Here is a 26800-nt window from a genome sequence, read left to right as displayed (position 1 = left end):
AAGTGCTACAAACGATGTGATCCTAATTCGTACATGTTATGACAGGAGGAGTGGGCGCGTCCTATGCAATGGGTTTGTACAAAATCGGACCACGAAATCAGTCGCTCTTACTTTATAACGTTGTTTACTGTTTAAGACTGACTATTTCAAAGCGATGACCTAGGTAACTTAACCTTAATCCTGAGCTAACTATGAACTCCTGTTTATTCGGGATTATCCTTAGATTTGCATGGGTGAGGGTTGGCTCAACAGCGCCGGCTCAATAAGCCTCCTATTTCAGGGGTAAGACCGGGTAGATAGCTGGGGACATAGGGTGCAAGACAAAATTCACTCCTACCCGTTTATAGGGATAGTAAAGAGGTTGTTCCCTTAAGTGTTGACTCTGGGTCTTGAACAAGGAACCCCACTCTCTCAATGGCCTGAGAGGGACTCGGTTAAGTGATTGGATCACAAATCAATTGTTCATTAAAGGATCAATGGGACTTAAGAAGAAAAATGTAATCTCAGGGGTAAAACAACTTTTGACCCAGCCATTATTACGAACAACTTGTGAATGGTTAACTTACTAATCATGGTTATATCGAGTTGACATGATATATCTACGGTGAGGGAGTGCAACTACTAGGCTTTAGTGGAGTGACCTTGTAGTTAACGAATGGTGGTTAATTAGGTTAAAGAGTTTAGCCAGTAAATCGTGGATCATTGGAGCATGATTTGTAGGACCATGAGGTTCCCTTACTAGCTCATATCGGATTAAATCTTAGAACAGTGTGACGAACGAATTTGAAATGTTCAAATTCGATTTTTAGAGCAAAGCGGTAAATATATATGATATATTTAACCTAATATTTAATTGTGAATTAAACATAAAAAGAGAGAAAATAGGAGATATTTAAATAAGATTTAAATATCAAGATTATGAATAGAGATTCATATTAATTGGGATTAGTGTTGGATTTAATATTAATTTATTTTTAAAATTGATTATTAGACTTAATTTTGAAATTAAATAAAATTGGTTAAAATTGCATTAAAAGTCAAATTGTTGACTAGGTAAAAAATGCAATGGAAGTCAAATTATTGATTTTTTTAAAGTCAAAAAGTCAAATTTGTTGACTTTTGATTTTGAGAGTCAAACTTTGATCAAGTTAGTGGAAAGATCCAACATTTATGAGTGGGAAATGCCAACTTTTGCATGACTAAGTGTTGTCTTCATTTTGAAGATACTTGTCCTACTAAATCCCACTTTGAGTTATTAGATTTTTTAGTGTCAAATTCTCATCAAATTCAAAGTTGCATATGTTGCATGTAACGGTCTTTAAAAATGAGTGTTTAATGAATTTTAAGAACTCTTGGCCATAGTGGAATTGGATGAGATTATGTGATAATCCCTTAAAAATTTTCTCTCTAAGACTTAACTTGTTTCCTCTCCAAATTAGTCACCCATCGGGTCCCACCATCCCGTTCTAAGGCTAGAGAATAGTCGAAAAAACTCTCGTGGTGGTCTACGAACCGTTCATGAGGAGATTAGAGCTAATTTGGAGAAGATTCAAAGTCTACAAAGGTTGTATTCTTTTTCCCCTTTTATTTGTTTCAATTACATACTTATCTTTGTAATTAACCTAATTAGAGTACTTTAGATATGTTTTTCTTCCATTACGCATATGTTCGTTCCATCAATTCATTTGTTTAAGGAACAGGTTCCTAAGACACACTCAAGAGGTTGAGGTAATGGAACAAATTCCATATTCATCAGCAGTAGGGAGTTTAATGTATGTCATGTTGTGTACTTGTCCCGACATATGCTCTGCAGTTGGAATCGTCAGCATATATCTGTCCAATCCTGGATATGATCATTGGAATGCTGTTAGAAACATCCTCAAGTATTTTTGGAGAACGAAGGTCTATATGCTCATGTATAGTTGGTGCCGTTGTCGAGGACTTGGCAGCTAATACTTTGTTAAGTTTTGTGTTTTTGCAGGTACCCTTTTAATCTTGGGCGTATTGTAGCTTGTGCGACCAAGCTGCAAACAATAATTGAAGTATAGGTGATGCATCGAAAGTCAATATTAACCCTGAGATCGAAAGGTTATCTGTCGCTTGAGCTGGAAGCAATCTTAAGCGCATGTCAACCATCATGCATCCAACAATTGCTGAAAGCTCCAATGGTCAGGGCGAGTCCCTTGACCCAAGTAGTTGAGAGCTATCTCCTGCATGGGAGACTCCTTACAGTGAGAACACTTCAATTCCTCCAGGGACGCCTTCTATTCTATCTTTACGTTGCTTTCTTAGTTTAGTTTATTATTTTTATTTATTGTTATTTTGGATATGCGACTGCTTCCTTGGTTGTGGTGTGTTTGCTCCTTGTAGGTGCGATAATAACTCTCCTCAGTGCACAGTTACAATGGAAGAATCCTTCACATCCTTCAACGCATGGCTTCAATCGCATAAATTCCAACGCATTGTCACATGCTTTATTCTACTTAAGGTTATTTTCTTGTTATCTTTTATGCATTATCTTTTTGAAATTCTCCTCGTCTGATTGCGGGTTTTTGCGATGCATCTATGATGGTACAAATAATTCACCGCATCTGCTAACTAAGCATCACAAGTCTTTCCTTACTTTTATTAGCTTCTTCAAATTTTGAAAGTATAAGTTTTATTACGCGCAAACCTTTGTTTAAACGTTTGTTACCACATTCCTGTGAGTTTGCTTTTAGCTTGCGGTGAGAACACTGCCAACCTCTAAATTTGGGGGTGGCAACAGTCTCAGAGAATTGCATTCATTATATTACGGTGATTCCTTAAAAAAAAAAAAGACTTGGAATAATAACTTCGCTGTCAACGCAATGGGGAAACCTATGTTGATAAGAGTTAAGTTAAGAAAGGCACCTACCCGTAGTTAAATGTCTGCATGACACCCGTGGAGGCAAGCCAAAACGAATTTAAGTCGCCAGAATCAACGCATAAGCGCAACTACTCTGTCGGGTGCAAGTCAAATTAAGAAAGACATGAGTTGAGTTGAACATGGAACGCAATCGAAGTTGGATGCCCGTATGACACACGTGGGAGTAAGCCAAAACGAAGAGCATAACCAGGATTCAACGCCGCATTCGAATAAGTAATCACATAATCTTGAATTGTTTTGAACGAACGCATTCTTATGAGCTGAACGTAAAGTTGCGGAGAATGAATAAAAAGTTTTTGAACAAAGGTTTGTTAGATTTAAACTTAGAAAATATTTTTGTAGAAGTAGCCAAAGTGGAGGAGAACATTGCATCTATGGTTAGAGGTATGAGTAAATTATATTCTGAGAGGCTGGTCATCACAAAGAAATGTCGAAAGGTGAGTTAAGAATTTCTGAAGTATAACGCATACTTGAGGACAAGCATGATTCTAAGTTTGGGGGTGTGATAACTGGCAGAAATGCAAGTTATTATAAGCCTTTTATTTAGAATTATGAGGACTAATAAGTAGAAAATGCGGTGATAATACTTAGAATTTGCGAAAAATTGAGTTTTGCGTCGATTAGCACCTAAATATTCACTGACCCCAATACTATGCGTTACTTCGTGCCAAAGTGTCTATTTTTGTAGCTATCGCAGGAATCAAATATATGCGTTGGAACTAAGCGACCGCAAAGACAAATGCATGCGCTGAAAACCGAACTATCGCATAGACGAATGCATGTCGTGATTGCATGAGCCCATCGCATGGAAGTTGCAGTGATCAAGCGAATGCGGTGATCATTTGGAGATTGCGGCCACGGAGTGACAACCATACTAGAAGGGCGATCGCAAGATGGGTAGAATGCGTACCTTGGGAGTATCAACAAGATAAGACGATGTGACATCGCCTATACTGCGACAAAGGCAACAGTGAGACATAATGCAATCATGATAGCTGTCGGCATTTAAACTCTATAAATAGCCACTTGGACCTTCATTTCAAGGCATCCGAACTTCTGCCTCAAGGCAGAGGTTTGCGATCACAAATGAGAGCTTGAGCAAGATTTTCAGTGAGAATTTTTTACCTCCACAAACCAGACCGAGTGATGACCGGAGCTTTCGCTGGAGATAGAGCTCTAAGAGACATCTCCACCATTCATCCATGGCACCACCGACAGCCTTGACGCAGAGTCTTTCATTTCTCCTCTAACCTTACATTTTAGTTTAAGATATTAAGATATTTTGTAATCAATGCATATTTTGATTCCTTCAATGCCATCTTCTTCATCATCTGTATCTTTATCATCATTTACCTTTATCGTTTATTTATCAAAGGCAATCGCATACTTAATCGTGTAGCCTAGAGATAGGACACATGTAGCAACCCACCAAGAGGTGTGCGTTGTGCGAGTATAGTGAGTTAATCCTCTTTGCTTGGTAAAAAGGCTGTAGCAACGCTTGTCTATGAATTGTTGCAATACTTATCTATAAGTAATTAGCCGCGTCTAACTGCTTGAGAAGGTAAGAGATGGAACACATTAAAGCAAAGTATGCATTGTTCCTAGAGATAGGCACAATCTTATGCTCGACGCAACCATGCACTATAGAGATATAGTCATGCGGCTGATCACCGAGAGGTGTGCGATGCGTTAGTGCGACGAACTGGGATTACTTGAGCGATTTAAGATAATAAACATTACTATGCATTAACGGTTGTTATGTATCTACCTATTCTCATCGCAAGTCTTCTATTGCTCAGTATGTTTAGATAGGAGTAGGAGTAGTATGTAAATCCATTAAACTTCTTATTTTTATTTTTATTCATCACCTCAAACGCATTACTTCACAAGCATTATTGAGTGACAAGTTCTTGTGTTCGACCTCGGATTACTCGAGAAACTTGAGTTTTCGTTATACTTGGCGAGAAGGCAAGAAAACTTGTGATAGGAACACATGGCAATTGCATACTAGATTAACGCATTTTCATTCCAACGCATGACCGCCGACGCATGGGCATAAACACAGAGCTTAAGCATGTACAACGCATGATTATGTACAATAACCCCATCATCCGTTCCTTTTATTCCAACAATAGTGCTAAGGATCTGATCCTTATTGGATACACTAATTCTGGCTTTTAGATCGATATCAATTCAAGGAAATTTACTTCGGGGTTAGTATTCACTCTAAATGGATGAGCTATAGAGTGGAGGAGTATAAAGCAAAGTTGTATTGCTGACTCCACCATGGAAGCTAAATATATAGCTGCATGTGAAGCAGCCAAAGAAGTAGTGTGGCACAGAAAGTTCCTGATTGATTTAGAAGTAGTTCCAATATGCATCTGCCGATTAGTCTGTATTGTGATAACAATGGAGTAGTTGCTAACTTAAAGGAACCTAGAAGCCATAAGCATGGAAAACACATCGAGTGTAAGTACCATCTCATCAAGGATATCGTACACCGAGGAGACATAATTGTCAAGCAGATTACCTTTGAAGACAACTTGACTTATCCATTTACAAAGGCCCTCTCGATTAAAGTATTCGAGGGTCACCTAGTGGGACTAGGACTGGGAGATGGATAGATCTAGGGCAAAAGGGAGAAATATTGGGTATTTGATGCCCTAGTTTTTTTTATACTTATTCTCTCATTACTCAATATTATATATATATATTTGTATATATGTAAAATCAACTGGAGTTTTAGTCAAAGTGGGAGTTTTAGTCAACATTATATATACATCCATACGCTCCGCTTCTATACATCAAGGTACGCATTCAACCAAGAGAGAATCAAAGGATCAAGTACTAGATATCGAACCACATCGCATCAAATCAACATCAACACCAACCCAAGTTCAACTCCACGAAACAAGTTTTCAAGAAGAATATCAAGCCCAAGGACTGATCATTCAAGAAGATCAACAAGCCCAAAGGTCGATCATTTAAGAAGATCAACAAGCCCAAAAGTCGATCATCTAAGAAGGTCAATAAGCCCAAAGATCGATCATCCAAGAAGGTCAACAAGCCCAAAGGCTGATCATTCAAGAGGATCATCAAGCTTAAAGATTGATCATTCAAGAAGTTCATCAAGCCCAAAGGTCGATCATTTAAGAAGGTCAATAAGCCCAAAGATCAATCATCTAAGAAGGTCAATAAGCCCAAAGGTTGATCATCCAAGAAGATCAAAAAGCCCAAAAGTCGATCATCTAAGAAGGTCAACAAGCCCAAAGGCCAATCGTCCAAAAAGATCATCAAGCCCAAAAGCCGATCATCCAAGAAGACCAATAAACCCAAAGGGCTGATCATCCAAGACGATCAACCAGCTCAAATATAATAATTTATTTTGAAAGCTTCAAAGGATTATATATTAAATATTGTACTTTCTATACTGAAATTGATACAAAAACGAGATTTAAATCCACAAAACAAGTTTCTCTGGAAACCTCGTGCGGATGGTTATATAGGTTGTATATTTATCTACGGTTGAACAGATATTGGACACTGGATAGGTTATGTAGGAGAGTCGGAGTCATCTTCACCTAGTTTTATGCAAGATGTTTGGAATAGTTTGGTTTGAATTTGATGAAACTGGAATTTAAATTGTGCTGAAAATAAAGTAACGAATAGCTGAAAGTTTGGACTGTTGGTAGAAATTTTTATGATTTGGCAAAAGGATAAACCATAAAAGCAATCCTTGGTGAGTCCACTCTTTGATATTCATCTTAGAATTGAAGAGTATGGTATGACTAAACTGGTAGTAAGTCAGTTTAGTAGCAAGGAATGAAAAATCATGAAGAAATAGTTGTTGTCATGTGTTGTCAATGGGGCTTATAGCTACTGTTTTTTGTTGGTATGGAGCATAGACAAATCATTTCTCTGAGAGTAACTATTATTTGAACAATTAAGCATAGTTGGGCAAAAAAATAACTCAAAACAATAGCATAAAATGTGAAACAATCAGCATATAGAAGGATTACTATTAACAAATTGTACTGCTATAATTTTACTGCTTTTTTTTAATAGTTTTTAGCTTGATTAACCACACTTTTGGCTTGAAATTTCCACATTTAATCATATTCAACATCTTAAGATACCTTTAGTTTGAATTGGGCTTCACATTTATGGAAGTATGAGTTGTTTATGGTTAGGTTGTTTATGGTTGGGTTGTTCAATGGGACTTATAGCTACTATTTTTGGTTGGTATGAAGCATACACTGATCATTTCTTTGAGAATAACTGTTATTTGTGTTGGGGTTGATGCCCTAAATCTCATGAGTTCTGTAGTTTGTAATTGTAATGTACAAATAATTTATTTATTTAATAAAATCTGAGGCATTTTATGATGGAACGAACACATGCGTAGCGGAAGAAAAACAGATCTAAAGTACTCTAATTAGATTAATTACAAAGATAAGCATGCATACAATAAAACAAGAAAAATGGGGGGAAAGAATACAACCTTTGTAGTCTTTTAAGCTTTTCTAAATCCACTCTAATCTACTCATGAACGGTTCGTAGACTACCACGAGAGTCTCCCCGACTATTCTCCGGTCTTAGAACGAGATGGTGGGATTCGGTGAGTGACTAATTTGGAGAGAAAAAGGTTAAGAATTTGAGAGAAAATTGAAATGAGATTATCACATAATCTCATCCAATTCCACTATGACCAAGAGTTTTTCAAAAACAGAAAACACTCCCTTTTAAAGACCATTACATGCAAACATGCAACTTTGAGTTTGATTAGAATTTGACATTAAAAAAATCCACTAACTCAAAATGGGATTTAGTAGGACAAGTGTATTCAAAGGAAGACAACACTTAGCCATGCAAAAGTTGGCATTTCCCACTAACTTGGTCAAAGTTTGACTCTCAAAGTCCAAAATCAACAATTTGACTTTAATGCAAATTTGACCAATTCCATTAAATTTCAAAATTAATTCTAATAATCAATTTTAAAATTAAATTAATATTTAATAATTAATTAAACAATTTAATTAATTTAATTTAATATTAAATCCAACATTTATCCCAATTTGTATGAATCCCTATTCATAATCTTGATATTTAAATCTTATTTAAATATCTCTTATTTTTTCTCTCTTTATGTTTAATTCACAATTAAATATTAGGTTAAATATATTGTATATATTTACCGCTTTGCTCCAAAAATCGAATTTGAACACTTCAAATTCGTTCGTCACACTGTTATAACGTTTAGTCTGATATGAGCTAGTAGGGGTACCTCATGGACCTACAGATCATGGACTCCAATGATCCGCGATTAATCTGCTAAACTCTTTAGCCTAATTAATCACATTCATTAACTATCGGGCCACACCACTAAAACCCAATAGTTGCGCTCCCCTCACTGTAGATATATTATGTCTACCCGATATAATCATGATTAGTAAGTTAATCCTTCACAGGTTGTTCGTAATAACGGCTGGGTCAAAAGTTGTTTTACTCTCGAGATTACATCTTGCTTCTTATGTCCCACTGATTCTCTAATGAACAATTGGTTTGTGATCCAATCATTAAACCGAGTCCCTCTCGAACCAATGAGAGGCTGAGGCCCCTTGTTCAAGACCCAGAGTCAGGACTTAAGAGAGCAACCTCTCTACTATCCCTAATAGCGGGTAGGAGTGAATTTCGTCTTACACCTTATGTCCCCAACTATCTACCTAGTCTTCTCCTGAAATGGGGGGCTTATTGAGCCGGCACTATTGAGCTAACCCTCGCTCATGAAAATCTAAGGATAATCTCGAATAAACAGGAGTTCATAGTTAACTTAGGATTAAGGTCAAGTTACTTATGTCATCGCTTTGAAATAATCTGTCTTAAACAGTAAACAGCATTATAAAGTAAAAGTGACTTAATTTTTGGTCCGATCTTATGCAAACTCATTACATAGGACGTCCCTGCTCCTCATGTCAATACATGTACGAATCAGAATCACTTTGTTTGTAGCACTTGACAACCAATTGTAACAACTACATAGTGGGTTGCATCCAATAGTGTTACCAAAATAAGATACTCAGCCTTATTCGTATACTATAGACCGTTTTGGCTATTTACTGAACTTGATCCACTCTTATATCTCCACATAAAGTTCATGTATTCATATAATAGCCATAAATCTTTAGTTTATTGGATTTAGACTTTACAAGTGCAATTCACATATTCAATAACTATTTTATTGAATAAACGACAATAATATCTTTATTGATAATAGAATACGTTTAACATTACAAACTGCGAGTTTTAGGACATACAACCCAACAAACTCCCACTTGGACTAAAACTCTAGTGGATTTTTACATATATATACAAATATATATACAATGTTGAGTAATGAGAGAATAAATGCAGTAAACTAAGGTATCAGATACCCAGTACTTCTCCCACTTGCCCTACTTCTATCTGTTTGTAGTTCTAGTCCTACTAGGTGACTCTCGAATACTTTAGCCAAGTGGGCCTTTGTAAATGGATCAACCAAGTTGTCTTCAGAGGCAATCTGTGTGACAATCACATCTCCTCGGTGTACATACTCAGTTTCTATGGTGGAGTCAGCAATACAACTTTGTTTGATACTCCTCCACACTATAGTTCCTCTGTTCAGAGTGAATACTGACCCCAAAGTAGATTTCCTAGAATCTATATCGGTCTGAAAGTCAGAATCAGTGTATCTAATAAGGATTAGTTCCTTAGTACCATACACAAGCATATAGTCCCTTGTTCTTCGAAGATACTTGAGAATATTTTTAACGACAGTCCAATGATCATATCCAGGATTGGACTGATATCTGCTGACAATTCCAACTGCATAGCATATATCGGGATGAATACACAACATGGCATACATTAAATTCTCTACTGCTGATGCATATGGAATTCATTTCATAACCTCAACCTCTTGAGATGTCTTGGGACACTGTTCTTTAGATAGATGAATTCCATGCCTAAAGGCAACATATCTTTCTTGAAATCTTGCATTTTATATCGAGACGATATCTTGTCTATATAAGATGCCCGAGACAAGGCTATCATTATGTTCTTGCAGTTTCGAACAATTTGGATCCCAAGAATATACCGTGCTTCTCCCAAATCATTCATTTGCAATTGCGTGGCTAGCCATGTTTGAATGTTAGCTAGAAATTCTACTTCATTCCCAATGAGTAGAATATTAGCAACATATAGAACCAAAAAAGCTACAGTTTATTGACAATCTTCTTATAAACACAAGGTTCATCAACATTCTGTTCAAAGCCATAAGATTTGATCGCAGTATTAAATCTCCTGTTCCAGGATCGAGACGCTTGTTTTAGTTCATAAATGAATCTATTAAGCTTGCAAACCTTTTGCTCTTGACCCTGCACAATAAACCTCTCTGGTTGAGACATATAGATTCTCTTCAAGTTAGCCATTAAAAAAAGCTGTCTTGACATCCATTTGCAAGATTTTATAATCATAGTGGCAATGGACAAGAGTATCCTAATAGACTTGATCATGGCAACCAGAGAGAAGATTTCTTCATAGTCCACCCACTCTCTTTGTCTTTTTTGCCACGAGTCTAGCTATGTAGGTTTGTACCTTACCTGCTTGGTCTCTTTTTTTTTTTTCTTGTAGATCCATTTGCAACTAATGGGTTATACCCTTTCTGGTTGATCTACAAGATTCTAGCTGAATTGAAGTACATTAAATCCATTTCGAGGTTCATGACTTTTATCCACTGGTCCTTATCCACATCACCCATTGCTTGTTTAAAAGTCAATGGATCCTCTAAGCCATCATCAAGTATGACGACCTGAGTTTCAATTAAACCCATGTACCGGTCAGGGTGTTACACAACCCTCCCACTACGTCGAGGCATTCTCAACTCTTGAGAAGGATGTGAAGTACCAATTCCATCAATAGCTTTTGTTGAAGGACCTGCTCGATCAATAACTCTTATTGATCTATCTGTAGTTTCTATTGTTATCTCACTGAATACTAGCTTACTACAGGATTGATGATTTTTAGTGTGGTTTTTCTTCAAGAATGTTGCATTTGTCGAGACAAATACTTTATTTTCTTGAGGATCATAAAAGAAACCACCTTTTGTCTCTTTGGGATAGCCTACAAATAGGCATACCTTTGAACGACGTTCCAACTTCTTTGGATTTTGTACCAACACATATGCTGGGCATCCCCAAATCCTGAAATGATGTGAACTACCTTTACGTCGTCTCTATAACTCATAAGGTGTTGCTGAAACACTTTTCGAGGGAACCATGTTCAATATATACACCACAGTCCTTACTGCGTGACCTCAAAAAGAACTTGGCAACTAAGCATAACTTATCATAGAACGAACCATGTCCAATAAGGTACTATTTCTCCTTTCTGCAACACCATTTTGTTGAGGTGTGTCAGGTGCTATGAATTATGACTGAATTCTGTGTTTTATCAGATAGTCCTAGAATTTTAAGTCCATGTACTCACCACCTCGATCTGATCAAAGTGTTTTAATTTTTTTACCTAATTGGTTCTCAACCTCTGCCCTATATTCCTTAAACTTTTCGACTGTCTCAGACTTATGATGCATTAGGTAAATGTAGCCATACCTCGAATAATCATTGATGAAGTTGATGAAATATTCAAAATCTCATCTCGCTTACATTGGACCACAAAGGTCTGAATGTCCAGCTTTAAGAGTTCTTTGGCTCTAACACCTTTTCCAGTAAAAGATCTTTTGGTCATCTCACCCTCAAGACAAGATTCACATGGCGGTAAAGAGCTATCTTTTAACTAGTTTAGAAGTCCACTCTTAACCAATCTTCTAATCCTATTAAGATTAATGTGACCTAGTCTTAGGTGCCAAAGATATGCATTTGGAGAAATTTTTTATTTCAGTTGTTTTAAGCATCTCTATATTTAAAATGACTTTTACCCTAGTTGGTTTTAACACGTATAAGTTATTCTCTAGATTTGCAGGACATACTATATTACCTTTTGAGATAATGAACATTTCATTATTTTCAAAAGAAATTTTGTAATACTATTCTAGCACACATGAGATAGAAATTAAATTCCTTTTCATAAAAGGAATGTAATAAACATTTTCAAGTAAAATGTGTCTATCTCTAATAAATAACTTTATATTTCCTGCTGCTTTAGCTGAAACAACCTCTACGGTCCCTATCTTAAAGGTTACTTTGCCTTTTGTAAGTTGTCTCCAGGACTAGTTTCCTGAACAAAAGTACAGATATATGATTAGCAGCTCCTGAATCCATTATCCAGGTTAACTTATCATTTTCCATCAAGCACGTCTCAATGAAAAGTAAATCATATTTACTTTGTTATGCTTTCTGGTAAGTAGCAGAATTGGGACATAGAAGACATTCCTATGTTAAAACATAGTCTAAATCATCAACTGCTAGTATATTCGATTTCCATGTTGATTTACCGTTAAAAGCAAGTAAATTTGAAGAATTCAACAAAATTATAAACAAATTCTAATTAGTGAATTGCTTCTAAACCCAATCAAAATTTAGCAAAGTAATAATATACCCAAATTTCATTATTTTATTTGCAACGATACTATAGTGAGTCAAAATAAGTGCTACCTAGGGGCAGTCAAATACTCCTTCACTAAAGCAAAACATTCTTGATTAAATACGATCCCCAAAATAACTCATATTCCGATAGTCATTTAGCTACCGTTTTCAGTCAATAATTTACTAACACTTAGTAATTCTGTAAGTGTAACTCTCCATTTTTAGATCTTAAAGATTAGCAGTCCCAACGATGCTACAAATTGGATAGTCAAAGTTGGGAAACGACCTAATAAATCCTATCCATTTCTAGAGTTTGAGTTATTCTGAATCCCATGTTACAACCCTCCGAGGGGATAGCCATCGTTAAACGACTAGCAAGGGCCACTTAAAGCTAACCAGTAGGTGCAACATAGAAAGCTCACGGTCCAAACTAATGAAAGAGACCGCAGGACACGTTGGCACATATCCATCACCCACTTACTATGAACTACTTCCTCCATTCACCTTGATCTTGATCCATACGAATACTTTCTGAATGGAGGTCACTTCCAGGGTAACACGAAGCGTCGTATGAATCTTACGGTGTGAACTCTTTTAGGGACGTGAGAATTAAAATCAAAACATTGTATATTTCATTTTAGTGTGAACAACTTCCCCTATTCACCTAGATCTTGATTTATGCAAACACTTTCCAAATGGAGGTCACTTCTAGGGTGACATGAAGCGAAGCATGAATCTCGACATGAACTCTTAGGGACGCAAAAGCTAAAAAACAACATATCGTATATGTTATTAATCTCTCACTTAAGTGTTCTAACAACATATCATATACGTTATTAAACTCCCACTGAAGTGTTCTACTTGTTTTTTGGGTAAATCTTTACTTAGAAATGTTCCGGCTAGTTGTAACCTAAGCCTAGGTGTTTATCAAAGTATAACGTTTATAATTGGATTTAACCTATGATATCTAGGTGATAAATCAATTTTAACATCTCACACCACTCACATGTGCTCATAAAACCGGTTAACAATGCTCAATTATTTGGCCATAATTCCCAAGTATGAGGTGTTCTGTAGACCATCAACTTAAGTACCCCTAGCCTTAGACAAGATTATATACCGGTTGAGTTTGTAACCATATTTTACAAGATGTCGACCTATTTTAACTATTAAAACATGTGGTTAACCTACGTAAGCATGCAACTTATCTTTGTTATGGATTTTAATGTCCAATCCAATTTTATAACAACTTATAAAATTATAGACATACTTTGCATCCATAGCATGCTTTTATATAAAAATTATATAAACATTCATTCCATGCATTTAATTTAACAACTTATATCGAAAGCCATGGAATCCTACACATGCATACTATACATTATAACACTTATAATATACATGCAATGCATGCTACATGTTTATCCCATGATGAGATTTTAAATCTACCTGACGTATGATATGCACACAATAGATAAATTATTTAATTCATACATTCATAATGCATAATTAAATAAACACACTAAAATAGACCAGTTTTGGCATTGTAAACAAGCTAAAAGCTACACATATTACAAACCAAAAAATGGCTTCGAACCTCCACCAAACACTTCGAACTAGCTCGAACTGCTTGAACCCACTTTAAAAATTTGATCCAGCCCACACCGGCCAGAAACCACTCAAACTGGCTCAGAAACTTCAAAAACTAGGTCAAATCGGCTCAACCAAGTCAATTGGATTGACTAAGACAACATGCTGGAGCTGGTCAACGGAGGAGGTGCACAAGTTGGGTGCATGGACGGCAGGCACGCGAGAAAGCTTCAACAAACTGGGTCGGGTCGGGCTCGAGTGCGGGTCAAATCAGACGAGGAAGTAGACACATGCGATGAATCGAGGACGAACCAAGTTCTTGGGTCTGAGAGTAAAAATCGGGTCTGGAGCTTATTTTCTTCAAAATAAAGTTGTCCTCTTTGCCGAAACCAAGTAATTATAGCCTAATTTCAACTCTAATGACTCTAGAAAATTTACAGACAATTTGCCACACATTAAAGGCCATAAAACATCGGGCAATTATAATAATCATTACAACCTAAGAGGAAAAACGGATGCCAAAACCGAAATTATCCATTTTAGAACTCAAACATTCATCACATGAATCAATACCCACCATATACATAAATTAACCAAAAATTGAGTACTTTAAGCATGCTCTGATACCAATTGATGGAATGACTACATGCACAATGGAAGAAAAATGGATCTAAAGTTCTATAATTAGATTAATTACAAAGATAAGCATGCATGCAATAAAACAAAAAGTGGGGAGGGGGAGGGAGGAAGAATACAATCTTTGTAGTCTTTGAAGCTTCTCCAAATCCACTTCAATCTCCTCACAAACGATTTGTAAACCAGCACGAGAATCTTTCCGACTATTCTCCGACCTTAGAACGGGAGGTGGAATCCGGTAAGTGACTAATTTGGAGAGGAAAATGTTAAGAATTTGAGAGAAAATTGAAATGAGATTATCACATAATCTCATCCAATTCCACTAGGGCCAAGAGTTTTTCAAAAACAAATAACACTCTCTTTTAGAGACCATTACATGCAACACATTCAACTTTGAGTTTGATAAGAATTTGACACTAAAAAATCCACTAACTCAAAGTGGATTTAGTGGGATAAATGTCTTCAAATAAAAACAACAATTAGCCATACAAAAGTTGGCATTTCCCACTAAAAAATGTTGGATCTTTCCACTAACTTGGTCAAAGTTTAACTCTCAAAATCCAAAGTCAACAAATTTGACTTTTTTATTTTTAAAAGTCAAAAGTCAACAATTTGACTTCCATTGCATTTTTTACCTAGTAACATAATTTGACTTTTAATGCAATTTTGACCAATTCCATTTAATTTCAAAATTAATTCTAATAATAAATTTTAAAATTAAATTAGTATTAAATAGTTTAATTAATTTAATTTAATATTAAATCCAATACTTATCCCAATTTGTATGAATCCTTGTTCATAATCTTGATATTTAAATCTTATTTAAATATCTTTTATTTTTCTCTCCCTTTATGTTTAATTCACAATTAAGCATTAGGTTAAATATATCGTTGATATTTACGGCTTTGCTCCAAAAATCGAATTTGAACACTTCAAATTCGTTCATCATACTGTTCTAAGGTTTAGTCTGATATGAGCTAGTAGGAGAACCTCATGAACCTACAGATCATAGGCTCCAACGATCCACAATTAACCTGCTGATCTTTTTAACCTAATTAACCACCATTCGTTAACTGTCGGGTCACTCCACTAAAACCTAGTAGTTGCGCTCCCCCTCACTGTAGATATATTGTTAGGCTTTATGTCCTAAAACTCGTGGTTTGTAAACATTAAACTTATTCTGAAAAAAATTCAATAAATTGTTATTGAATATATGAATTGCTTATTTCATTTTAAAAATAAATCCAATAAACTAAAAGATCCATGACTATTATATGAGTACTTGAACTTTATATGGAGACATAAAAGTGGACCAAGTTCAAGTAAATAGTCAAAATGGTCTATAGTATATGAATAAGGTTGGGTGCCTTATTCTGATAACACTATTGGATATGACCCACTCTGTAGTTGTTACAAAAAAATTGTAAAGTGCTACAAACGAAGTGATTCTAATTCATATATGTCATGACATGAAGAGTGGGTGCGTCCTCTGCAATGAGTTTGCATAAGATCAAACCACAAAATAAGTCACTCTTACTTTAAAACGTTGTTTACTGTTTAAGACTAACTATTTCAAAGCGATGACCTAGGTAACTTGACCTTAATCCTGAGCTAACTATGAACTCCTGTTTATTTGGGATTATCCTCAGACTTGCATAGGTGAGGGTAAGCTCAACAACGCCAACTCAATAAGTCACACATTTCAGGGGTAAGATCGGGTAGATAGCTGGGGACATAGGGTGCAAGATGGAATTTATTCCTACCCACTTTCAAGGATTGTAGATACGTTGTTCCCTTAACTACTGACTCCGAGTCTTGAACAAGGGGCATCACTCTCTCATTAGCTCAAGATGGACTAGGTTTGATGATCGGATCACAAACTAATTGTTTATTAGAGGATAGTGGGACTTAAGGAACAAAAGGTAATCTTGGTAAAACAACCTTTTGACCCAGCCGTTATTACAAAAAACCTGCGAAGGGTTAACTTACTAATCATGGTTATGTCGAGTGGATACAATATATCTACAGTGAGGGGAATACAACTACGGGTTTTAGTGGAGTGACCCAGCAGTTAACGAAGGTGGTTAATTCTGTGTAAAGAGTTTAGCCAATTAATATTAGATCGCTAGAGCCCATGATCTGTAGGTCCACCAGGGCCCCCTACTACTCACAAATGGATTAACCTTAGAGTAGCGTGATAAGTTAATTTGAAACATTCAAATTAGAATTAAAGGAATTAGCAATTATATCTGATATAATTACACGTTTAATATTGGAATTAAATGGAATTGGAGAATCGATTAATATATAAATATGATTTAAATATTAAATTCATGAATAGGGATTCATGATAATGGAATTGGTGAGGAATTAATTTAATATTTGATATTAAATTAATAAGATTAATTAATTTATTAATTTTATTAGAAAATTAATTATTAAACTAATTTTTTTTAAATCAATAAAATTTTCAATTTATAAATTAAATTGATTTTTAAAATCAGTTTTAAAAAGAAATGTTATTTGATTTTGAGAAATCAAATTAAAAACAAGAAAATTGGAAATGGAAAACTGATTTTTTCCACCTTCAAGTTTCAACAGCTCACTCACTTTCCATTCTTCTTCAACTCAGTTAATTCAAGCATGAGTTGTGATTCATGCAAGGCTATTAGTTGCATGAAAGTTATGCAATATAAACCTGAGATTTTGAGTGGAAGAAGAGATGATTCAGTTGGAATTTTGCTGAGAAATAGTGTTGGAAGAACTATTCTTCAACCAGTCGATAAACCTGTCTTCCTCTCTAAATTCCTTTCAATTCAAGCTTATTTTTGGTCTCACAACTCAATCTAAGGCACCAAGAGAATAATAGAGAAGTCCTTGTGGTGGTTCACGAGCTAAATACAAGGAGGTTGCAGCTGAGAATCATGATTCAAGGTGTTCTCTAAATGTTAGTGATGAAACTCTGTTTCTAGTTTATGAGCATGCTTAGTTTAAAGCCAAAATTAATGAATTAGGATGCTTAATGATCCTGTTTTACTTTCGTTGCTTGCTTTCTCAATCCAACATATATTATGTCCACTTGATATAACAAAGATTAGTAAGTTAACCTTTCACAGGTTGTTCGTAATAATAGCTGGGTCAAAAGTTGTTTTACCCTCAAGATTATATCTTGCTCCTTAAGTCCCATTGATCCTCTAATGAACAATTGGTTTGTGATCCAATCATTAAACCAAGTCCCTCTCGGGCCAACAAGAGGGTGGGGCCCATTGTTCAAGACCCGACGTCAGCATTTAAGGGAACAACCTCTCTACTATCCCTAATAGCGGGTAGGAGTGAATTATGTCTTGCACTCTATGTCCCCAACTATCTACCAGATCTTACCCCTAAAATAAGGGGCTTATTGGGCCAGCGTTGTTGAGCCAACCCTCACCCATGTAAATTTAAGGATAATTTCGAATAAATAGGAGTTTATAGTTAGCACAGGATTAAGGTCAAGTTAACTAGGTCATTGCTTTGAAATAGTCGGTCTTAAACAATAAACAACGTTATAAAGTAAGAGTGACTTAATTCTTGGTCCGATCTTATGCAATGAGATCCTAATTCGTTGGTTTGTTGTAAAGTGCCACAAACGAAGTGATCCTAATTCGTTCATGTATTGACATGAGGAGTAGTATGTTATAAAGCTGTTGTTGTTACTTGTTGCTTTCTAGCCTACTACAATCTTCCTCTTCTCTATTCTTACAATCAAACTGTTTGCGAAAACCTTTTCTCCAAACCCGTTTTCTCTAAAATGGGGGGTGGAGGTTGCGAGAGGCACCTGGTGTGCCATTGGCTGTCCATATTCGAAATGGCTGACTTGTTCGTGAGCAGGAACAAGTGTCGCACAATCGCTAAGTGAAACTTCGAAAAGTGCGAATGTGACAGTCTACTCTTATGTCTCCACATAAAGTTCATGTACTCATATAATAGTCATAGATCTTTAGTATATTGGACTTAGACTTTAGAAGTGCAATTCACATATTCAATAATAGTTTATTGAATAAACATCAATAACATCTTTATTGATAATAGAATATGTTTAACATTACAAACTGTGAGTTTTAGGACATACAATCCAATATTTTATTTGACATTTAGTAGCATCAACCCGTAAACCCAATAAACTAACATACGATTATGTAGCTTAAACATGTATGTAGAGATATACAAGTGGATCATCTTTAAGTGCTAATCTAAATGGTCTGTAGTAGATGGATAAGGCTAGGAACCTTATCCTGGTGACACTACGAATACAACTCGCTTTGTAGATATTACAATTGTTAAGTGCTACAAATGATCTGATCCTGATCATTCATATATAGACATATAAGCAGGGGTGTTCTATACAAGGAGTTTTCATAAGACCGAACCATGAAATGAATAGTCTCATTATATAACACCGTTAATAATAAAGACTTACATTTCACCTGAATGACCATAGATGACATGACTTGAATCATGAGTGAGTTGTGAACTTTTGCCTATGAAGGCGGTCCTTTAATTTGTATGGGTGAGAGTGGTTAGATCGCCGACTTAATAAGTCTACCATTTTTTGGATTTGTCTTATTGGGGAGCTGGGAACACAACTACACGAGACATAATTCACTCATTCCCTAATGTGAGGGTAAGTAGATAAATTTCTCCCTTAAGGGCTGATTTCGGGGCTTGAACAATGTGGCGTCACACCCTCTCTTGGCCTAAAAGGGGTTTGGTCATAGTTGGACTATGACTTATTATTCATTAGAGGGATCAATGGTACTTAAGAAGTTAGATGTAACTACATGGGCAAAACAGTAATTTTGCCCTAGCTGTACTTACGAGCAATTTATGAAGGGTCATCACATCTTTGACTGATTATATCCAATGGACACAGAAATATATCTGTAGTTGCAAAGAATGCAGCTGTCAGTCTTTAGTGGAGTGACCAGTAGTTAATGGATGTTGAATAATTTTTTTCATTTTCTTCACAGAAGGCTGATCACAGAGTATTTGTGTAATTTTAAAGAAGCATTCTTCTGTACTCTCTGCTTCCTCCCAATTCTTCTTTCCATCTTTCCAAAATATAGCAAAGCCCACACACTTTTGCTAATTCTCAATCTCTATAGAGAAACATGAGGTTTTCTTGTGGTGGTGGCCACTTGGGTTGTTGCGCTTTATTTATTTATTTTTTTTTTTGGAGATTGAAGGGTTCGTGATTGGATTGAGAAGAAAAAGTTTTTCGTGAAGGCTTATTTGGCTTCAAGTGTAAGTTAATTTCTTCCTTAATTTCCTCTGTTAAAGCATGTTGTAAATTCTGTTAATATGTATAATTTTATATTTACTGTCTTTTGATTATTTGAAAAATCGAAATTGGGAACGATCTTGCTTCCACTACAAACCTCATAGCTCCTCCAATTTGAACAAATAGGCATAGTTGGGCAAGAAAATAACTCAAAAAAATAGCCTAAAATGTGAAACAAGTAACACATAGAAGGGTTACTGTTAACACACTGTACTGCTGTAATTTTACTGCTTTTTTTTTTTTAAGCTTGACTAACCACACTTTTAGCTTGAAATTCCCACATTTATTCATATTAAACATCTTAGGATACCTTTAACTTGAATTGGGCTTCACATTTATAGAAGTGTGGGTTGTTTATGGTTGGGTTGTTTATGGTTGAGTTATTCAATGAGGCCTATAGCTACTGTTTTTGGTTGGTATGGAGCATAGACTGGTCATTTCTTTGAGAGTGGCTGTTATTTGAACAAATAGGCATAGTTGGGCAAGAAAATAACTCAAAGTAATAGCCTAAAATGTGAAACAAGCAGCATATAGAAGGATTACGGTAAAAAAAACTGTACTGTTGTAATTTTACTGTTGTTTTTTTATATAGTTGTTATTTCTTTTTCTAGTTGTTAGCTTGATTAACCACACTTTTGGCTTGAAATTCTCACATTTAATCTTATTCAAAATTTTAGGATATCTTTAGCTTGAATTGGGCTTCACATTCATGGAAGTGTGGGATATGAAGAATTAAAAAGTTTAGAATAAGCTAGGTGATTAGGAAAGAAAATCATTGTATAGACCTACCTAATTAACATACTGAGATGATTCTGTTTATGATATAGGTGTTCTGTTTGCATCTTATTGGAAGTTAAACAACCCACTTCATGACTGTTGAATCTCATATGTGAATGATATAATATTAGCTTTTAAGAGAGTTATGACTAATGCCTTTTGTTGCAACTGGCAAAACAAGAAAGAAAGTAAGGGAGGCAACAATGTTCATTATAATAGAAGTGAAAATAAGAATTGACAAACTATTTATATAAAGTTTGAATGCAAAATTTTGCCATGGCAACCAACAAAACTTGTTATATGGTTACTATGTTTATACTCCTGAAATTCTTGTTGAATATTTAAATTTCAATTCATGTTTTGAAATGTCCCAAAAATTTTAGAATAGAAGTGAAAACACTATGCTAGCATATAGCTAAAAATCATTACAAGTATGAATATATGATGAATTTGCTATACCAGCATTCTTTAACATCCAATTTAAATTATTAGTATGTAACTCTGTAACAGAATCAATATTTCTATTGCATTAGTAACATTTTCGTATTAGTAACCTTCGATAAGCATCATTCTAATATCTGATTTAAATTGTTTAATCATTCGATAAGCATCAATAAAATATGATGCTTTTTTTTTTCTTACTTGGTTAATTTCGCTCCTAGCTCGAATTTCATAAATTCTCTTGTGTGGGGTAGTTGAATTCTTATTATGTGTTGTTTGCCCATTTTTCTCCTTGCAGGAAGTCATGCTTTGGATTTGGATCAAATCTGTGGTGGATGGTGGAGAGAACATAATGAAGGACAATTGAAAGACTATGTTTGGAAAACACCATCTAATGACAACAAGTGTGTGTGCACTTTAGTGTATATTTACAGAGTTTTAGTTTGTACTCTATATCTTAAAAGTAAGTTCTGTATCTAACAAAATTTTAATTTTGCTATGTAACCCTTATGAATTTTATGGTAATTTGTTGATTACCTTGGTTTTAGAGTTAAATTATCATCCGATTCTTCTTTTGTGATCTATTATTAGGGATTTGTGAAAGCAATTAAAATTTTATTTTGTGCTTGTACAAGTAAAAGAGAAATATTATTGACTTGTACGTGCATAAACACTATATATATATATATATATATTAATGGAGAAATGACAGTCATTTAATATTGGATAATTACTGACAAAATGTATGTGAAAAACCGACATTGCGAAAATAGTATTCAATGTCGGTTGAAAACTAACATTAAAGATAATTTGCATTGAAATCTTGGTCATCTATAATGTCGGTTTAAAACCGACATTAAACACCTTTTATAACACGATCTTCGATATCGATTTTCAACCGACATTGTACCCCTATAATGTCAGTTTTAAACCAACATTAAATTTCAGTTTTATATTAGTATATTTTGTAGTTTTTTTCAAATACATTTTTATACATCCCAAAAAATAGGCGTGCACCATGGGATACAGGGTAGTTAAAGGGCAATATGGGCATCACACCTTGCTTCCTAGGTCCCACCACCAACGGCAACACCTTGTTTCAATTTTTAGACATTTTCCAAAAGAAAAAAGAAATAGAAAATTTTCAAATCCACACCCTCATTTTAGACATTGGGTACGATTTCTCTTAACTTTTTCTATATCATATAATTGGTACGAAGAATGTGACATTTGTTTCATATTTTTTTGTGTAAAACAATTTAACATGATTATTAATATAGTCATTATATTATAATTTCCTTTTGGGATATTTCACTAGATCCAAATTTGTGTTTGTTTCAATGAATCCAATATAATTTTATTCAACTAACTAAAAACGTCACATGCACAAATTTATAAAATAATCGCATAAATTAAAAAAAAAAAATGAAATACATGATCCAAAAGTAAATCATGAATCCCATTTCTCAAACCTTCCAACAATATATGTGTCACTACAAAAAACAATAAAACAAAATTAATCTATAGTTAATTAAAAAAATGTAGTATTATTGGATAAAAAATGTATTCAAAGAAAAACAATCATCATACAAACAAATTATCTACATCAGATATTCTCGACATATGAACTTAACCAAATACCCAAATATCCCAAATAGAAACCCCACAAACATATAAACTTAAAAAATATATGACTCAATTGAACTCAATTCGACACTTTAAAGGGCCATATAAATATACTAGTTGGAACTATCTGCATTGCATATGTTCAATGTAATATATAAGTTGAAACAAGTGATAAAAAGAGACGCCCAATTTTTCTGTTTTTCCCTTTGAAAGGAATTTCTTCATTTTTCTGTTTTTTCTTCAACTTTCCATTTTCACTATTTTGGTTGTTAAGATTTTATTATTCTCTCTCCTGATTATTGTCTTTCGCCTATCTCTTTGTGCCAAGTGGCATTTTATACATAAATAAATATCAACTCTGTGATAGCCACCATATCGTGCAGAGTCCTTCGTCTACCAAGTTCCTTTCTTCTCTTTACTGTCTCTTCGTCTTCCACATGATATTAGAGCTATAAGCATCCTACCTTTTCTTTCTTTATGGCATCAAGCTCGAGAACATCAGAAGAAGATTTCACTCTGTTGGTGACATCAAACCCAGGTACTCACTCGACAGTCCCACCTTCAACCAACATCTCCATATCCTCACCATCGTTTACCCCACCTACTACTCAATGAATTCCTCCTCCTACTCAAAACCCATTCTTCCCTCCCTAATATGGCCCTCCACCACCGCCCCTTCATTCTCAGTATGCCGGTTTTCCTACCCACCATCCTTTTTCGATCCAAGTACCACATAATCTGTTCTCCACACTCCCATCCCCGCAATCTTCAGTAGCAAACTTCCCTCACATGTCCCAATCCCTCACCGTCAAACTCAATGATTCCAACTACCTCCTCTGGAAAAATCAGCTTCTAAACTTAATCATGGGTTACGGCCTTGAAAGTTTCATTGACGACACCTATCCCCAACCTCCCAAATATCTCCATCCTCAACAGACTCATATCAACCCTCATTTTTTTTATTGGCAAAAGTGCAATCGCACTATTATGAGTTGGTTCTATTCCTCCCTAAATGAAGATAAAATGGGAGAAATCGTCGGTTATGAATCAACATTGGAGATTTGGGAAGCTCTTCAAACGGTTTATGAGTCGTATTCAACAGCTCAAATCATGGGACTGAGATCTCAACTTCAGAAAATAAGGAAGGAACCACCGTGTCCCAGTACCTAGCAAAGATCAAGGATATTGTCGATAAATTTGCTGCCATTGGAGAACCTCTATTTTATCGTGACCATCTCGGTTATATTCTTGAAGGTCTGGGAAATGAGTATAATCCTTTTGTGACTTCTATTTAGAACAGAACTGACCGCCCCTCCATAGCTGATGTTAGAAGCCTACTTATCGCATATGATTCTCGGTTGGAAACACAAACTGCCATGGATCAACTCCAACACGTCCAAGCCAATGTTACCCATCTTTCTCTACAAACGCGACGACCTCACTGGCAACAACACAGTAGACCATCCTTCAGACCCCCCCTCCCCCCTCTTCCAGGTATTCTTTCTAATCCTTCTTTCTCTCCTATTAATGTTGCTGACCATACCTTTCCTCGATCCCCTTCCCGAGTCAACAACCACCCCCTCATCAACCATCAAACTCCTCCAATAGGCCTCAATGTTAAATCTGCAATAAACTTGGCCATACAGCCATATCATGCTACAATATTGATAACCCCAAATACCGGACCATTCACCTTCTCCAAGCTCACTTTGCTCAAACTACTCCAACCACAAATCAATCCTTATCCTATGTAACTACACCCCCTGCTTGTAAATCCAATCATCCGGATGAAGGCTGGTATATGGATTCCGGAGCTACTCACCATATAACCTTTGATCTGTCCAATATCCAACAGCCTACTCCATATTATGGTGGTGAACAAGTCGTGATAGGTAATAGTAAGTCTTTTATCCCCTATATCTAACACTCCTGTACATCTTCACTCTATCCTTCACACACATTTTATCTCTCGAAACCTTATTAGCATAGATCGCTTATGTTATGACAATCATGCTTATGTTGAATTTTTCCATGACTCATTTGTTGTGAAGGATCTTCAAACCAAGAGTCCACTCCTCCGGGGCATACTTGAACGTGGCCTATACAAGCTCTCTATTAATCTAGCTGCTCCAAGTTCATCTACTCCCCCCCTTCATCCCACTGCTTTTGTTTCAACATTCACAGATATTTCCTTGTGGCATCGTCGTTTGGGACATCCTTCCATTCCAATAGTTCAGTCTATTCTATCCAAATGCAGACTGAAGTACAAAAGTAATGCAAATGTATCTGTCTGCAAGCACTGTCAAATGGCCAAGAACCATCGTTTACCTTTTCATACTTCTACTTCTCGTCCCTCCTCTCTCTTTGACATTGTGTATGCTGATGTATGAGGGTCCTTCCCCTATAAATTCAGTGAATAGAGACAGATATTTTCTCTTGTTTATTGATGCTTTCTCACGCTTCACTTGGATATACACCATATAAGCAAAATCCGATGTTCTCCCCTATTTCATCAAGTTTCAAACAACGATATCAAATCAATTTTCCATCATTATAAAAGCAATCTAAACTGATGGAGGAGGTGAATTCAAAGCCATCTCACCTATTCTAGATAAACTTGGCATACTCCATCGTTTATCCTGCCCCTACACCTCCCAACAAAATGGCACTGTTGAGCGAAAGAATAGACATATTGTTGAGGTAGGATTGTCCATGTTTGCCCATTCCCCTGTTCCACACATTTTTTGGCCTTTTGCTTTCCACATAGCCACATATCTCATAAATCAGTTACCTACACCTCTCCTTGCCAACAAGTATCCCTATAAAATCCTATACAATAAGCTTCCAGATTACCAGCTTCTTAAAGTATTTGGTTGTGCCTGTTTCCTCTTCCTTAGACCGTTTAATGATCATAAGCTTCAATACCGGTCTCATGAATGTATATTCTTAAGATACACTTCTTTACATAAAGGATATCTCTGCCTTCATCCCACTTCAGATCGTATATATGTCTCTAGGCATGTCTAGGCATGTGGTATTCAATGAAACTGCCTTTCCTTTCATATATAAACTTCAAACACAATCTCCTTCACAGTCTCTTCCCCCATTTATCATTTCCATTCCTATTCCTATTCCTATCACTCCTTCCTGCTCCTCCTCTCTAAATTGGTCTACTGCCAGTTCTCAAAGCAATACTGTTCACCACCATGATTCCCCTTATCTATCTTCTTCCATCCCCTCTCCCTCCTTCCAACCAACCAATCTAATGTTCCTACCCTTCACCCACCTGATCCTCCCACTAGCTCACTAAATTCCCTCATTCTTTTTCCTTCACCAACACTCACCCCTGCCTTCTCAAATCACTCATCTTCACCACACTTAACCATTTCTAACATTCCTGACCCACCACAACCCCTCATTCTCACAACCAATACCCATCCTATGATCACACGATCCAAAAAGGGCATCTTTAAACCAAAGGCTTAGCTATTTGTTGTCACTGACTTGGACAAAACAGAACCACGATCATATAAGGAAGCACTTCTTCATCCCAAATGGAAATAAGCTATGCTTGAGGAATATAAGGTACTCATACGAACAACACATGGTCCTTGACATCTCTTCTTCAGGATCGCAAGGTAATTGGTAGTAAGTGGGTATTCAAGCTTAAACATACTCTATCAGGTGAGATTGCTCGATTTAAGGCCTGCTTGGTCACTCAAGGCTTTAGCCAAGATTATGATATTGATTACTTTGAAACATTTAGTCCAGTTGTAAAGCCTACAACCATCCAGATTGTGCTATCCATTGCATTATCCAACAATTGGGTCATTCGACAGCTTGACGTGCATAATGCTTTTCTCAATGGTGACCTATCTGAGGAAGTGTACATCAAGCAACCACCGGGGTTTATAAGCAATCAAC

General features: G+C 35.8%; 1 long non-coding RNA gene across 2 annotated transcripts; it reads left to right on the top strand.

Annotated features, from left to right (window-relative positions):
• The first annotated feature begins 1002 nt into the window (after window positions 1-1002).
• LOC120080422 (uncharacterized) lies at window positions 1003-21816 on the top strand. Of its 2 annotated transcripts, XR_016529943.1 has the most exons (4): window positions 1012-1902; window positions 1982-2488; window positions 19938-19995; window positions 21549-21816. It is a non-coding gene; the product is annotated as an uncharacterized LOC120080422 (long non-coding RNA). The 2 variants fall into 2 exon arrangements; XR_005482507.2 differs by having other exon boundaries at window positions 1003-2488.
• Window positions 21817-26800: the final 4984 nt, after the last annotated feature.

Source organism: Benincasa hispida, chromosome 6, assembly GCF_027475165.1.
Source record: "Benincasa hispida cultivar pf3 chromosome 6, pf3_genome.v1.1, whole genome shotgun sequence".
Taxonomy (NCBI): Eukaryota; Viridiplantae; Streptophyta; class Magnoliopsida; order Cucurbitales; family Cucurbitaceae; genus Benincasa; species Benincasa hispida.
This window is presented reverse-complemented; position numbering and strand designations above follow the sequence as displayed.